Raw genomic sequence first — 16,499 nt, 5'->3', positions numbered from 1 at the left:
CCGGAGAATCGTGTCGATGGGGGGTGGGTCGGGCGACGCCACGGCGACGACTACTTTCCATTTAATTTTATGCTAATGGTGCCTTCGGTCCAGTTTTTCCACGGCCCTATATACGTCATTTTTATTTGTCTGCGATCGGGTTTTTCATTTTATTATTTTATCAAATAGGACACAATTCCAAACGTACATAACTAGAATTATTTTTAATAAAACTCGGGTCAAAGATAAGTTAATTACTTGACCGCAGGTCTTGAATCACGATAAACATTAATACCAGTTTAAAATAATCAGTTGTAGTGGTGGTGACGGCATGTTTTCAATGATTCAGTCAGTACTTTTTAGAAGAGCTTTACCAATAACTGTTAATTAAAAATAGAAGCTCAATTTGGAATAAATCAGCACAAACGTTTATTGCACTAAACATTGCGTTGAGCTCGAGCTCTGAAAGCATATTTTAATAAAAAAATGTTTTCATTGAGAAGCAGCAAATTTGTACATTTGCAAAAGTTTAAGGTTATGTCAAAAATTCGAATTCTTTTTACAACACTATGATACCTGTAGTTGTCACTTGTTTTGAGACTTTGACAAGTGACAATTCATTTAGTTAGGTTATGTTGCTCGCAGTAGTGCTGAGACATCGATGTTTAACATTAATGGTGACATCGATGCTTTAAAAACATCGATGTTAGGAAAAGACCGATGACTGGTATACCCGAAAAATGAAAAATTCCAAACTTTGAAGGTCGATATCTCGGCTTCTATGGGAGCTATCGGGAAAATTCCAACAGTTTTGTCTTAGTTTCCTTATTCTGAATCCAACGAGACCATCCGCAAGGTCATAGCTTTTACGATAGCCGAGATATGGCATTTTTGATGCCCATTTTTGGCCTCAAAAACGGACGTCGAAAACGACTTTTTCAGAATTTTCAAAGTGCTCTCATTCCCTTAGTTCTGCTCGGATCCTGTTATAACCCGGTGTTTTCGTAATCTAGATGATCAGAATAAGACGCTGGTATACTTACTTTGATTTCGAAAAAAATCAATTTTTGGTGAAAAAATTCGATACGGGGGGGTATACCCGAAAAATGAAAAATTCCAAACTTTGAAAGTCGATATCTCGGCTTCCATGGGAGCTATCGGGAAAATTCCAACAGTTTTGTCTTAGTTTCGTCATTGTGAATCCAACGAGACCATCCGCAAGGTCGTAGCTTTTACGATAGCCGAGATATGGCATTTTTGATGCCCATTTTTGGCCTCAAAAACGGACGTCGAAAACGACTTTTTCAGGATTTTCAAAGTGCTATTATTCCCTTAGTTCTGCTCGGATTCTGTTATAACCCGGGGTTTTCGTAATCTAGATGATCAGAATAAGACGCTGGTATACTTAGTTTGATTTCGAAAAAAATCAATTTTTGGTGAAAAATTCGATACGGGGGGGTATACCCAAAAAATGAAAAATTCCAAACTTTGAAGGTCGATATCTCGGCTTCTATGGGAGCTATCGGGAAAATTCCAACAGTTTTGTCTTAGTTTCGTCATTGTGAATCCAACGAGACCATCCGCAAGGTCGTAGCTTTTACGATAGCCGAGATATGGCATTTTTGATGCCCATTTTTGGCCTCAAAAACGGACGTCGAAAACGACTTTTTCAGGATTTTCAAAGTGCTCTCATTCCCTTAGTTCTGCTCGGATTCTGTTATAACCCGGGGTTTTCGTAATCTAGATGATCAGAATAAGACGCTGGTATACTTAGTTTGATTTCGAAAAAAATCAATTTTTGGTGAAAAAATTCGATACGGGGGGGTATACCCGAAAAATGAGAAATTCCAAACTCTGAAGGTCGATATCTCGGCTTCTATGGGAGCTATCGGGAAAATTCCAACAGTTTTGTCTTAGTTTCGTCATTGTGAATCCAACGAGACCATCCGCAAGGTCGTAGCTTTTACGATAGCCGAGATATGGCATTTTTGATGCCCATTTTTGGCCTCAAAAACGGACGTCGAAAACGACTTTTTCAGGATTTTCAAAGTGCTCTCATTCCCTTAGTTCTGCTCGGATCCTGTTATAACCCGGTGTTTTCGTAATCTAGATGATCAGAATAAGACGCTGGTATACTTAGTTTGATTTCGAAAAAAATCAATTTTTGGTGAAAAAATTCGATACGGGGGGGTATACCCGAAAAATGAAAAATTCCCAACTTTGAAGGTCGATATCTCGGCTTCTATGGGAGCTATCGGGAAAATTCCAACAGTTTTGTCTTAGTTTCGTCATTGTGAATCCAACGAGACCATCCGCAAGGTCGTAGCTTTTACGATAGCCGAAATATGGCATTTTTGATGCCCATTTTTGGCCTCAAAAACGGACGTCGAAAACGACTTTTTCAGGATTTTCAAAGTGCTGTCATTCCCTTAGTTCTGCTCGGATTCTGTTATAACCCGGGGTTTTCGTAATCTAGATGATCAGAATAAGACGCTGGTATACTTAGTTTGATTTCGAAAAAAATCAATTTTTGGTGAAAAAATTCGATACGGGGGGGTATACCCGAAAAATGAGAAATTCCAAACTCTGAAGGTCGATATCTCGGCTTCTATGGGAGCTATCGGGAAAATTCCAACAGTTTTGTCTTAGTTTCGTCATTGTGAATCCAACGAGACCATCCGCAAGGTCGTAGCTTTTACGATAGCCGAGATATGGCATTTTTGATGCCCATTTTTGGCCTCAAAAACGGACGTCGAAAACGACTTTTTCAGGATTTTCAAAGTGCTGTCATTCCCTTAGTTCTGCTCGGATCCTGTTATAACCCGGTGTTTTTGTAATCTAGATGATCAGAATAAGACGCTCGTATACTTAGTTTGATTTCAAAAAAAATCAATTTTTGGTGAAAAATTCGATACGGAGGGGTATACCCGAAAAATGAAAAATTTCAAACTTTGAAGGTCGATATCTTGGCTTCTATGGGAGCTATCGGGAAAATTCCAACAGTTTTGTCTTAGTTTCGTCATTGTGAATCCAACGAGACCATCCGCAAGGTCGTAGCTTTTACGATAGCCGAGATATGGCATTTTTGATGCCCATTTTTGGCCTCAAAAACGGACGTCGAAAACGACTTTTTCAGGATTTTCAAAGTGCTCTCATTCCCTTAGTTCTGCTCGGATTCTGTTATAACCCGGGGTTTTCGTAATCTAGATGATCAGAATAAGACGCTGGTATACTTAGTTTGATTTCGAAAAAAATCAATTTTTGGTGAAAAAATTCGATACGGGGGGGTATACCCAAAAAATGAAAAATTCCAAACTTTGAAGGTCGATATCTCGGCTTCTATGGGAGCTATCGGGAAAATTCCAACAGTTTTGTCTTAGTTTCGTCATTGTGAATCCAACGAGACCATCCGCAAGGTCGTAGCTTTTACGATAGCCGAGATATGGCATTTTTGATGCCCATTTTTGGCCTCAAAAACGGACGTCGAAAACGACTTTTTCAGGATTTTCAAATTGCTCTCATTCCCTTAGTTCTGCTCGGATTCTGTTATAACCCGGGGTTTTCGTAATCTAGATGATCAGAATAAGACGCTGGTATACTTAGTTTGATTTCGAAAAAAATCAATTTTTGGTGAAAAAATTCGATACGGGGGGTATACCCGAAAAATGAAAAATTCCCAACTTTGAAGGTCGATATCTCGGCTTCTATGGGAGCTATCGGGAAAATTCCAACAGTTTTGTCTTAGTTTCGTCATTGTGAATCCAACGAGACCATCCGCAAGGTCGTAGCTTTTACGATAGCCGAGATATGGCATTTTTGATGCCCATTTTTGGCCTCAAAAACGGACGTCGAAAACGACTTTTTCAGGATTTTCAAAGTGCTCTCATTCCCTTAGTTCTGCTCGGATTCTGTTATAACCCGGGGTTTTCGTAATCTAGATGATCAGAATAAGACGCTGGTATACTTAGTTTGATTTCGAAAAAAATCAATTTTTGGTGAAAAAATTCGATACGGGGGGGTATACCCGAAAAATGAGAAATTCCAAACTCTGAAGGTCGATATCTCGGCTTCTATGGGAGCTATCGGGAAAATTCCAACAGTTTTGTCTTAGTTTCGTCATTGTGAATCCAACGAGACCATCCGCAAGGTCGTAGCTTTTACGATAGCCGAGATATGGCATTTTTGATGCCCATTTTTGGCCTCAAAAACGGACGTCGAAAACGACTTTTTCAGGATTTTCAAAGTGCTCTCATTCCCTTAGTTCTGCTCGGATCCTGTTATAACCCGGTGTTTTCGTAATCTAGATGATCAGAATAAGACGCTGGTATACTTAGTTTGATTTCGAAAAAAATCAATTTTTAGTGAAAAAATTCGATACGGGGGGGTATACCTGAAAAATGAGAAATTCCAAACTCTGAAGGTCGATATCTCGGCTTCTATGGGAGCTATCGGGAAAATTCCAACAGTTTTGTCTTAGTTTCGTCATTGTGAATCCAACGAGACCATCCGCAAGGTCGTAGCTTTTACGATAGCCGAGATATGGCATTTTTGATGCCCATTTTTGGCCTCAAAAACGGACGTCGAAAACGACTTTTTCAGGATTTTCAAAGTGCTCTCATTCCCTTAGTTCTGCTCGGATTCTGTTATAACCCGGGGTTTTCGTAATCTAGATGATCAGAATAAGACGCTGGTATACTTAGTTTGATTTCGAAAAAAATCAATTTTTGGTGAAAAAATTCGATACGGGGGGGTATACCCGAAAAATGAAAAATTCCCAACTTTGAAGGTCGATATCTCGGCTTCTATGGGAGCTATCGGGAAAATTCCAACAGTTTTGTCTTAGTTTCGTCATTGTGAATCCAACGAGACCATCCGCAAGGTCGTAGCTTTTACGATAGCCGAGATATGGCATTTTTGATGCCCATTTTTGGCCTCAAAAACGGACGTCGAAAACGACTTTTTCAGGATTTTCAAAGTGCTCTCATTCCCTTAGTTCTGCTCGGATTCTGTTATAACCCGGGGTTTTCGTAATCTAGATGATCAGAATAAGACGCTGGTATACTTAGTTTGATTTCGAAAAAAATCAATTTTTGGTGAAAAAATTCGATACGGGGGGGTATACCCAAAAAATGAAAAATTCCAAACTTTGAAGGTCGATATCTCGGCTTCTATGGGAGCTATCGGGAAAATTCCAACAGTTTTGTCTTAGTTTCGTCATTGTGAATCCAACGAGACCATCCGTAAGGTCGTAGCTTTTACGATAGCCGAGATATGGCATTTTTGATGCCCATTTTTGGCCTCAAAAACGGACGTCGAAAACGACTTTTTCAGGATTTTCAAAGTGCTCTCATTCCCTTAGTTCTGCTCGGATCCTGTTATAACCCGGTGTTTTCGTAATCTAGATGATCAGAATAAGACGCTGGTATACTTAGTTTGATTTCGAAAAAAATCAATTTTTAGTGAAAAAATTCGATACGGGGGGGTATACCTGAAAAATGAGAAATTCCAAACTCTGAAGGTCGATATCTCGGCTTCTATGGGAGCTATCGGGAAAATTCCAACAGTTTTGTCTTAGTTTCGTCATTGTGAATCCAACGAGACCATCCGCAAGGTCGTAGCTTTTACGATAGCCGAGATATGGCATTTTTGATGCCCATTTTTGGCCTCAAAAACGGACGTCGAAAACGACTTTTTCAGGATTTTCAAAGTGCTCTCATTCCCTTAGTTCTGCTCGGATTCTGTTATAACCCGGGGTTTTCGTAATCTAGATGATCAGAATAAGACGCTGGTATACTTAGTTTGATTTCGAAAAAAATCAATTTTTGGTGAAAAAATTCGATACGGGGGGGTATACCCGAAAAATGAGAAATTCCAAACTCTGAAGGTCGATATCTCGGCTTCTATGGGAGCTATCGGGAAAATTCCAACAGTTTTGTCTTAGTTTCGTCATTGTGAATCCAACGAGACCATCCGCAAGGTCGTAGCTTTTACGATAGCCGAGATATGGCATTTTTGATGCCCATTTTTGGCCTCAAAAACGGACGTCGAAACGACTTTTTCAGGATTTTCAAAGTGCTCTCATTCCCTTAGTTCTGCTCGGATTCTGTTATAACCCGGGGTTTTCGTAATCTAGATGATCAGAATAAGACGCTGGTATACTTAGTTTGATTTCGAAAAAAATCAATTTTTGGTGAAAAAATTCGATACGGGGGGTATACCCGAAAAATGAAAAATTCCCAACTTTGAAGGTCGATATCTCGGCTTCTATGGGAGCTATCGGGAAAATTCCAACAGTTTTGTCTTAGTTTCGTCATTGTGAATCCAACGAGACCATCCGCAAGGTCGTAGCTTTTACGATAGCCGAGATATGGCATTTTTGATGCCCATTTTTGGCCTCAAAAACGGACGTCGAAAACGACTTTTTCAGGATTTTCAAAGTGCTCTCATTCCCTTAGTTCTGCTCGGATCCTGTTATAACCCGGTGTTTTCGTAATCTAGATGATCAGAATAAGACGCTGGTATACTTAGTTTGATTTCGAAAAAAATCAATTTTTGGTGAAAAAATTCGATACGGGGGGGTATACCCGAAAAATGAGAAATTCCAAACTCTGAAGGTCGATATCTCGGCTTCTATGGGAGCTATCGGGAAAATTCCAACAGTTTTGTCTTAGTTTCGTCATTGTGAATCCAACGAGACCATCCGCAAGGTCGTAGCTTTTACGATAGCCGAGATATGGCATTTTTGATGCCCATTTTTGGCCTCAAAAACGGACGTCGAAACGACTTTTTCAGGATTTTCAAAGTGCTCTCATTCCCTTAGTTCTGCTCGGATTCTGTTATAACCCGGGGTTTTCGTAATCTAGATGATCAGAATAAGACGCTGGTATACTTAGTTTGATTTCGAAAAAAATCAATTTTTGGTGAAAAAATTCGATACGGGGGGTATACCCGAAAAATGAAAAATTCCCAACTTTGAAGGTCGATATCTCGGCTTCTATGGGAGCTATCGGGAAAATTCCAACAGTTTTGTCTTAGTTTCGTCATTGTGAATCCAACGAGACCATCCGCAAGGTCGTAGCTTTTACGATAGCCGAGATATGGCATTTTTGATGCCCATTTTTGGCCTCAAAAACGGACGTCGAAAACGACTTTTTCAGGATTTTCAAAGTGCTCTCATTCCCTTAGTTCTGCTCGGATTCTGTTATAACCCGGGGTTTTCGTAATCTAGATGATCAGAATAAGACGCTGGTATACTTAGTTTGATTTCGAAAAAAATCAATTTTTGGTGAAAAAATTCGATACGGGGGGGTATACCCGAAAAATGAGAAATTCCAAACTCTGAAGGTCGATATCTCGGCTTCTATGGGAGCTATCGGGAAAATTCCAACAGTTTTGTCTTAGTTTCGTCATTGTGAATCCAACGAGACCATCCGCAAGGTCGTAGCTTTTACGATAGCCGAGATATGGCATTTTTGATGCCCATTTTTGGCCTCAAAAACGGACGTCGAAACGACTTTTTCAGGATTTTCAAAGTGCTCTCATTCCCTTAGTTCTGCTCGGATTCTGTTATAACCCGGGGTTTTCGTAATCTAGATGATCAGAATAAGACGCTGGTATACTTAGTTTGATTTCGAAAAAAATCAATTTTTGGTGAAAAAATTCGATACGGGGGGTATACCCGAAAAATGAAAAATTCCCAACTTTGAAGGTCGATATCTCGGCTTCTATGGGAGCTATCGGGAAAATTCCAACAGTTTTGTCTTAGTTTCGTCATTGTGAATCCAACGAGACCATCCGCAAGGTCGTAGCTTTTACGATAGCCGAGATATGGCATTTTTGATGCCCATTTTTGGCCTCAAAAACGGACGTCGAAAACGACTTTTTCAGGATTTTCAAAGTGCTCTCATTCCCTTAGTTCTGCTCGGATCCTGTTATAACCCGGTGTTTTCGTAATCTAGATGATCAGAATAAGACGCTGGTATACTTAGTTTGATTTCGAAAAAAATCAATTTTTAGTGAAAAAATTCGATACGGGGGGGTATACCCGAAAAATGAAAAATTCTAAACTTTGAAGGTCGATATCTTGGCTTCTATGGGAGCTATCGGGAAAATTCCAACAGTTTTGTCTTAGTTTCGTCATTGTGAATCCAACGAGACCATCCGCAAGGTCGTAGCTTTTACGATAGCCAAGATATGGCATTTTTGATGCCCATTTTTGGCCTCAAAAACGGACGTCGAAAACGACTTTTTCAGGATTTTCAAAGTGCTCTCATTCCCTTAGTTCTGCTCGGATTCTGTTATAACCCGGGGTTTTCGTAATCTAGATGATCAGAATAAGACGCTGGTATACTTAGTTTGATTTCGAAAAAAATCAATTTTTGGTGAAAAAATTCGATACGGGGGGGTATACCCGAAAAATGAAAAATTCTAAACTTTGAAGGTCGATATCTTGGCTTCTATGGGAGCTATCGGGAAAATTCCAACAGTTTTGTCTTAGTTTCGTCATTGTGAATCCAACGAGACCATCCGCAAGGTCGTAGCTTTTACGATAGCCGAGATATGGCATTTTTGATGCCCATTTTTGGCCTCAAAAACGGACGTCGAAAACGACTTTTTCAGGATTTTCAAAGTGCTCTCATTCCCTTAGTTCTGCTCGGATCCTGTTATAACCCGGTGTTTTCGTAATCTAGATGATCAGAATAAGACGCTGGTATACTTAGTTTGATTTCGAAAAAAATCAATTTTTAGTGAAAAAATTCGATACGGGGGGGTATACCCGAAAAATGAAAAATTCTAAACTTTGAAGGTCGATATCTTGGCTTCTATGGGAGCTATCGGGAAAATTCCAACAGTTTTGTCTTAGTTTCGTCATTGTGAATCCAACGAGACCATCCGCAAGGTCGTAGCTTTTACGATAGCCGAGATATGGCATTTTTGATGCCCATTTTTGGCCTCAAAAACGGACGTCGAAAACGACTTTTTCAGGATTTTCAAAGTGCTCTCATTCCCTTAGTTCTGCTCGGATTCTGTTATAACCCGGGGTTTTCGTAATCTAGATGATCAGAATAAGACGCTGGTATACTTAGTTTGATTTCGAAAAAAATCAATTTTTGGTGAAAAAATTCGATACGGGGGGGTATACCCGAAAAATGAAAAATTCCCAACTTTGAAGGTCGATATCTCGGCTTCTATGGGAGCTATCGGGAAAATTCCAACAGTTTTGTCTTAGTTTCGTCATTGTGAATCCAACGAGACCATCCGCAAGGTCGTAGCTTTTACGATAGCCGAAATATGGCATTTTTGATGCCCATTTTTGGCCTCAAAAACGGACGTCGAAAACGACTTTTTCAGGATTTTCAAAGTGCTCTCATTCCCTTAGTTCTGCTCGGATTCTGTTATAACCCGGGGTTTTCGTAATCTAGATGATCAAAATAAGACGCTGGTATACTTAGTTTGATTTCGAAAAAAATCAATTTTTGGTGAAAAAATTCGATACGGGGGGGTATACCCGAAAAATGAAAAATTCCCAACTTTGAAGGTCGATATCTCGGCTTCTATGGGAGCTATCGGGAAAATTCCAACAGTTTTGTCTTAGTTTCGTCATTGTGAATCCAACGAGACCATCCGCAAGGTCGTAGCTTTTACGATAGCCGAGATATGGCATTTTTGATGCCCATTTTTGGCCTCAAAAACGGACGTCGAAAACGACTTTTTCAGGATTTTCAAAGTGCTCTCATTCCCTTAGTTCTGCTCGGATTCTGTTATAACCCGGGGTTTTCGTAATCTAGATGATCAGAATAAGACGCTGGTATACTTAGTTTGATTTCGAAAAAAATCAATTTTTGGTGAAAAAATTCGATACGGGGGGGTATACCCGAAAAATGAGAAATTCCAAACTCTGAAGGTCGATATCTCGGCTTCTATGGGAGCTATCGGGAAAATTCCAACAGTTTTGTCTTAGTTTCGTCATTCTGAATCCAACGAGACCATCCGCAAGGTCGTAGCTTTTACGATAGCCGAGATATGGCATTTTTGATGCCCATTTTTGGCCTCAAAAACGGACGTCGAAAACGACTTTTTCAGGATTTTCAAATTGCTCTCATTCCCTTAGTTCTGCTCGGATTCTGTTATAACCCGGGGTTTTCGTAATCTAGATGATCAGAATAAGACGCTGGTATACTTAGTTTGATTTCGAAAAAAATCAATTTTTGGTGAAAAAATTCGATACGGGGGGGTATACCCGAAAAATGAGAAATTCCAAACTCTGAAGGTCGATATCTCGGCTTCTATGGGAGCTATCGGGAAAATTCCAACAGTTTTGTCTTAGTTTCGTCATTGTGAATCCAACGAGACCATCCGCAAGGTCGTAGCTTTTACGATAGCCGAGATATGGCATTTTTGATGCCCATTTTTGGCCTCAAAAACGGACGTCGAAAACGACTTTTTCAGGATTTTCAAAGTGCTCTCATTCCCTTAGTTCTGCTCGGATCCTGTTATAACCCGGTGTTTTCGTAATCTAGATGATCAGAATAAGACGCTGGTATACTTAGTTTGATTTCGAAAAAAATCAATTTTTGGTGAAAAAATTCGATACGGGGGGTATACCCGAAAAATGAAAAATTCCCAACTTTGAAGGTCGATATCTCGGCTTCTATGGGAGCTATCGGGAAAATTCCAACAGTTTTGTCTTAGTTTCGTCATTGTGAATCCAACGAGACCATCCGCAAGGTCGTAGCTTTTACGATAGCCGAGATATGGCATTTTTGATGCCCATTTTTGGCCTCAAAAACGGACGTCGAAAACGACTTTTTCAGGATTTTCAAAGTGCTCTCATTCCCTTAGTTCTGCTCGGATCCTGTTATAACCCGGTGTTTTCGTAATCTAGATGATCAGAATAAGACGCTGGTATACTTAGTTTGATTTCGAAAAAAATCAATTTTTAGTGAAAAAATTCGATACGGGGGGGTATACCCGAAAAATGAAAAATTCTAAACTTTGAAGGTCGATATCTTGGCTTCTATGGGAGCTATCGGGAAAATTCCAACAGTTTTGTCTTAGTTTCGTCATTGTGAATCCAACGAGACCATCCGCAAGGTCGTAGCTTTTACGATAGCCAAGATATGGCATTTTTGATGCCCATTTTTGGCCTCAAAAACGGACGTCGAAAACGACTTTTTCAGGATTTTCAAAGTGCTCTCATTCCCTTAGTTCTGCTCGGATTCTGTTATAACCCGGGGTTTTCGTAATCTAGATGATCAGAATAAGACGCTGGTATACTTAGTTTGATTTCGAAAAAAATCAATTTTTGGTGAAAAAATTCGATACGGGGGGGTATACCCGAAAAATGAAAAATTCTAAACTTTGAAGGTCGATATCTTGGCTTCTATGGGAGCTATCGGGAAAATTCCAACAGTTTTGTCTTAGTTTCGTCATTGTGAATCCAACGAGACCATCCGCAAGGTCGTAGCTTTTACGATAGCCGAGATATGGCATTTTTGATGCCCATTTTTGGCCTCAAAAACGGACGTCGAAAACGACTTTTTCAGGATTTTCAAAGTGCTCTCATTCCCTTAGTTCTGCTCGGATCCTGTTATAACCCGGTGTTTTCGTAATCTAGATGATCAGAATAAGACGCTGGTATACTTAGTTTGATTTCGAAAAAAATCAATTTTTAGTGAAAAAATTCGATACGGGGGGGTATACCCGAAAAATGAAAAATTCTAAACTTTGAAGGTCGATATCTTGGCTTCTATGGGAGCTATCGGGAAAATTCCAACAGTTTTGTCTTAGTTTCGTCATTGTGAATCCAACGAGACCATCCGCAAGGTCGTAGCTTTTACGATAGCCGAGATATGGCATTTTTGATGCCCATTTTTGGCCTCAAAAACGGACGTCGAAAACGACTTTTTCAGGATTTTCAAAGTGCTCTCATTCCCTTAGTTCTGCTCGGATTCTGTTATAACCCGGGGTTTTCGTAATCTAGATGATCAGAATAAGACGCTGGTATACTTAGTTTGATTTCGAAAAAAATCAATTTTTGGTGAAAAAATTCGATACGGGGGGGTATACCCGAAAAATGAAAAATTCCCAACTTTGAAGGTCGATATCTCGGCTTCTATGGGAGCTATCGGGAAAATTCCAACAGTTTTGTCTTAGTTTCGTCATTGTGAATCCAACGAGACCATCCGCAAGGTCGTAGCTTTTACGATAGCCGAAATATGGCATTTTTGATGCCCATTTTTGGCCTCAAAAACGGACGTCGAAAACGACTTTTTCAGGATTTTCAAAGTGCTCTCATTCCCTTAGTTCTGCTCGGATTCTGTTATAACCCGGGGTTTTCGTAATCTAGATGATCAAAATAAGACGCTGGTATACTTAGTTTGATTTCGAAAAAAATCAATTTTTGGTGAAAAAATTCGATACGGGGGGGTATACCCGAAAAATGAAAAATTCCCAACTTTGAAGGTCGATATCTCGGCTTCTATGGGAGCTATCGGGAAAATTCCAACAGTTTTGTCTTAGTTTCGTCATTGTGAATCCAACGAGACCATCCGCAAGGTCGTAGCTTTTACGATAGCCGAGATATGGCATTTTTGATGCCCATTTTTGGCCTCAAAAACGGACGTCGAAAACGACTTTTTCAGGATTTTCAAAGTGCTCTCATTCCCTTAGTTCTGCTCGGATTCTGTTATAACCCGGGGTTTTCGTAATCTAGATGATCAGAATAAGACGCTGGTATACTTAGTTTGATTTCGAAAAAAATCAATTTTTGGTGAAAAAATTCGATACGGGGGGGTATACCCGAAAAATGAGAAATTCCAAACTCTGAAGGTCGATATCTCGGCTTCTATGGGAGCTATCGGGAAAATTCCAACAGTTTTGTCTTAGTTTCGTCATTCTGAATCCAACGAGACCATCCGCAAGGTCGTAGCTTTTACGATAGCCGAGATATGGCATTTTTGATGCCCATTTTTGGCCTCAAAAACGGACGTCGAAAACGACTTTTTCAGGATTTTCAAATTGCTCTCATTCCCTTAGTTCTGCTCGGATTCTGTTATAACCCGGGGTTTTCGTAATCTAGATGATCAGAATAAGACGCTGGTATACTTAGTTTGATTTCGAAAAAAATCAATTTTTGGTGAAAAAATTCGATACGGGGGGGTATACCCGAAAAATGAGAAATTCCAAACTCTGAAGGTCGATATCTCGGCTTCTATGGGAGCTATCGGGAAAATTCCAACAGTTTTGTCTTAGTTTCGTCATTGTGAATCCAACGAGACCATCCGCAAGGTCGTAGCTTTTACGATAGCCGAGATATGGCATTTTTGATGCCCATTTTTGGCCTCAAAAACGGACGTCGAAAACGACTTTTTCAGGATTTTCAAAGTGCTCTCATTCCCTTAGTTCTGCTCGGATCCTGTTATAACCCGGTGTTTTCGTAATCTAGATGATCAGAATAAGACGCTGGTATACTTAGTTTGATTTCGAAAAAAATCAATTTTTAGTGAAAAAATTCGATACGGGGGGGTATACCCGAAAAATGAGAAATTCCAAACTCTGAAGGTCGATATCTCGGCTTCTATGGGAGCTATCGGGAAAATTCCAACAGTTTTGTCTTAGTTTCGTCATTCTGAATCCAACGAGACCATCCGCAAGGTCGTAGCTTTTACGATAGCCGAGATATGGCATTTTTGATGCCCATTTTTGGCCTCAAAAACGGACGTCGAAAACGACTTTTTCAGGATTTTCAAAGTGCTCTCATTCCCTTAGTTCTACTCGGATTCTGTTATAACCCGGGGTTTTCGTAATCTAGATGATCAGAATAAGACGCTGGTATACTTAGTTTGATTTCGAAAAAAATCAATTTTTGGTGAAAAAATTCGATACGGGGGGGTATACCCGAAAAATGAAAAATTCTAAACTTTGAAGGTCGATATCTTGGCTTCTATGGGAGCTATCGGGAAAATTCCAACAGTTTTGTCTTAGTTTCGTCATTGTGAATCCAACGAGACCATCCGCAAGGTCGTAGCTTTTACGATAGCCGAGATATGGCATTTTTGATGCCCATTTTTGGCCTCAAAAACGGACGTCGAAAACGACTTTTTCAGGATTTTCAAAGTGCTCTCATTCCCTTAGTTCTGCTCGGATCCTGTTATAACCCGGTGTTTTCGTAATCTAGATGATCAGAATAAGACGCTGGTATACTTAGTTTGATTTCGAAAAAAATCAATTTTTAGTGAAAAAATTCGATAGGGGGGGGGTATACCCGAAAAATGAAAAATTCTAAACTTTGAAGGTCGATATCTTGGCTTCTATGGGAGCTATCGGGAAAATTCCAACAGTTTTGTCTTAGTTTCGTCATTGTGAATCCAACGAGACCATCCGCAAGGTCGTAGCTTTTACGATAGCCGAGATATGGCATTTTTGATGCCCATTTTTGGCCTCAAAAACGGACGTCGAAAACGACTTTTTCAGGATTTTCAAAGTGCTCTCATTCCCTTAGTTCTGCTCGGATTCTGTTATAACCCGGGGTTTTCGTAATCTAGATGATCAAAATAAGACGCTGGTATACTTAGTTTGATTTCGAAAAAAATCAATTTTTGGTGAAAAAATTCGATACGGGGGGGTATACCCGAAAAATGAAAAATTCCCAACTTTGAAGGTCGATATCTCGGCTTCTATGGGAGCTATCGGGAAAATTCCAACAGTTTTGTCTTAGTTTCGTCATTGTGAATCCAACGAGACCATCCGCAAGGTCGTAGCTTTTACGATAGCCGAGATATGGCATTTTTGATGCCCATTTTTGGCCTCAAAAACGGACGTCGAAAACGACTTTTTCAGGATTTTCAAAGTGCTCTCATTCCCTTAGTTCTGCTCGGATTCTGTTATAACCCGGGGTTTTCGTAATCTAGATGATCAGAATAAGACGCTGGTATACTTAGTTTGATTTCGAAAAAAATCAATTTTTAGTGAAAAAATTCGATACGGGGGGGTATACCCGAAAAATGAGAAATTCCAAACTCTGAAGGTCGATATCTCGGCTTCTATGGGAGCTATCGGGAAAATTCCAACAGTTTTGTCTTAGTTTCGTCATTGTGAATCCAACGAGACCATCCGCAAGGTCGTAGCTTTTACGATAGCCGAGATATGGCATTTTTGATGCCCATTTTTGGCCTCAAAAACGGACGTCGAAAACGACTTTTTCAGGATTTTCAAAGTGCTCTCATTCCCTTAGTTCTGCTCGGATCCTGTTATAACCCGGTGTTTTCGTAATCTAGATGATCAGAATAAGACGCTGGTATACTTAGTTTGATATCGAAAAAAATCAATTTTTAGTGAAAAAATTCGATACGGGGGGGTATACCCGAAAAATGAAAAATTCTAAACTTTGAAGGTCGATATCTTGGCTTCTATGGGAGCTATCGGGAAAATTCCAACAGTTTTGTCTTAGTTTCGTCATTGTGAATCCAACGAGACTATCCGCAAGGTCGTAGCTTTTACGATAGCCGAGATATGGCATTTTTGATGCCCATTTTTGGCCTCAAAAACGGACGTCGAAAACGACTTTTTCAGGATTTTCAAAGTGCTCTCATTCCCTTAGTTCTGCTCGGATCCTGTTATAACCCGGTGTTTTCGTAATCTAGATGATCAGAATAAGACGCTGGTATACTTAGTTTGATTTCGAAAAAAATCAATTTTTGGTGAAAAAATTCGATACGGGGGGGTATACCCGAAAAATGAGAAATTCCCAACTTTGAAGGTCGATATCTCGGCTTCTATGGGAGCTATCGGGAAAATTCCAACAGTTTTGTCTTAGTTTCGTCATTGTGAATCCAACGAGACTATCCGCAAGGTCGTAGCTTTTACGATAGCCGAGATATGGCATTTTTGATGCCCATTTTTGGCCTCAAAAACGGACGTCGAAAACGACTTTTTCAGGATTTTCAAATTGCTCTCATTCCCTTAGTTCTGCTCGGATTCTGTTATAACCCGGGGTTTTCGTAATCTAGATGATCAGAATAAGACGCTGGTATACTTAGTTTGATTTTGAAAAAAATCAATTTTTGGTGAAAAAATTCGATATGGGGGGGTATACCCAAAAAATGAAAAATTCCAAACTTTAAAGGTCGATATCTCGGCTTCTATGGGAGCTATCGGGAAAATTCCAACGGTTTTGTCTTAGTTTCGTCATTCTGAATCCAACGAGACCATCCACAAGGTCGTAGCTTTTATGATAGCCGAGATGTGGCATTTTTGATGCCCATTTTTGCCCTCAAAAACGGACGTCGAAAACGACTTTTTCAGGATTTTCAAAGTGCTCTCATTCCCTTAGTTCTGCTCGGATCCTGTTATAACCGGGTGTTTTCGTAATTTAGGTGATCAGAATAAGTCGCTGGTATAATTAGTTTAATTCAGAAAAAAATCAATTTTTGGTAAACTTTTTTGGAAGAAATCAATGAGGTAGCAGATCTTATGAGACAAGTCATGCGATGAACAGATAGAAAAAAGTAAAACAAACC

General features: G+C 39.8%; 1 long non-coding RNA gene across 9 annotated transcripts; it reads left to right on the top strand.

Moving 5' to 3' along the window:
- The first annotated feature begins 1,304 nt into the window (after positions 1–1,304).
- On the top strand, positions 1,305–15,967 carry LOC126741539 (uncharacterized). Of its 9 annotated transcripts, none has more exons than XR_007662217.1 (5): positions 1,305–2,298; positions 8,879–9,244; positions 10,343–10,707; positions 11,806–12,171; positions 14,369–15,033. It is a non-coding gene; the product is annotated as an uncharacterized LOC126741539 (long non-coding RNA). The 9 variants fall into 9 exon arrangements; XR_007662210.1 differs by lacking the exon at positions 11,806–12,171 and adding an exon at positions 12,538–12,810 and having other exon boundaries at positions 10,343–11,073; positions 14,642–15,033; XR_007662214.1 differs by lacking the exons at positions 1,305–2,298; positions 11,806–12,171 and adding exons at positions 6,036–6,320; positions 12,538–12,810 and having other exon boundaries at positions 10,343–11,073; positions 14,642–15,033.
- The last annotated feature ends 532 nt before the right edge of the window (positions 15,968–16,499 follow it).

This window comes from Anthonomus grandis, chromosome 10 (genome assembly GCF_022605725.1).
Source record: "Anthonomus grandis grandis chromosome 10, icAntGran1.3, whole genome shotgun sequence".
Taxonomy (NCBI): Eukaryota; Metazoa; Arthropoda; class Insecta; order Coleoptera; family Curculionidae; genus Anthonomus; species Anthonomus grandis.
This window is presented reverse-complemented; position numbering and strand designations above follow the sequence as displayed.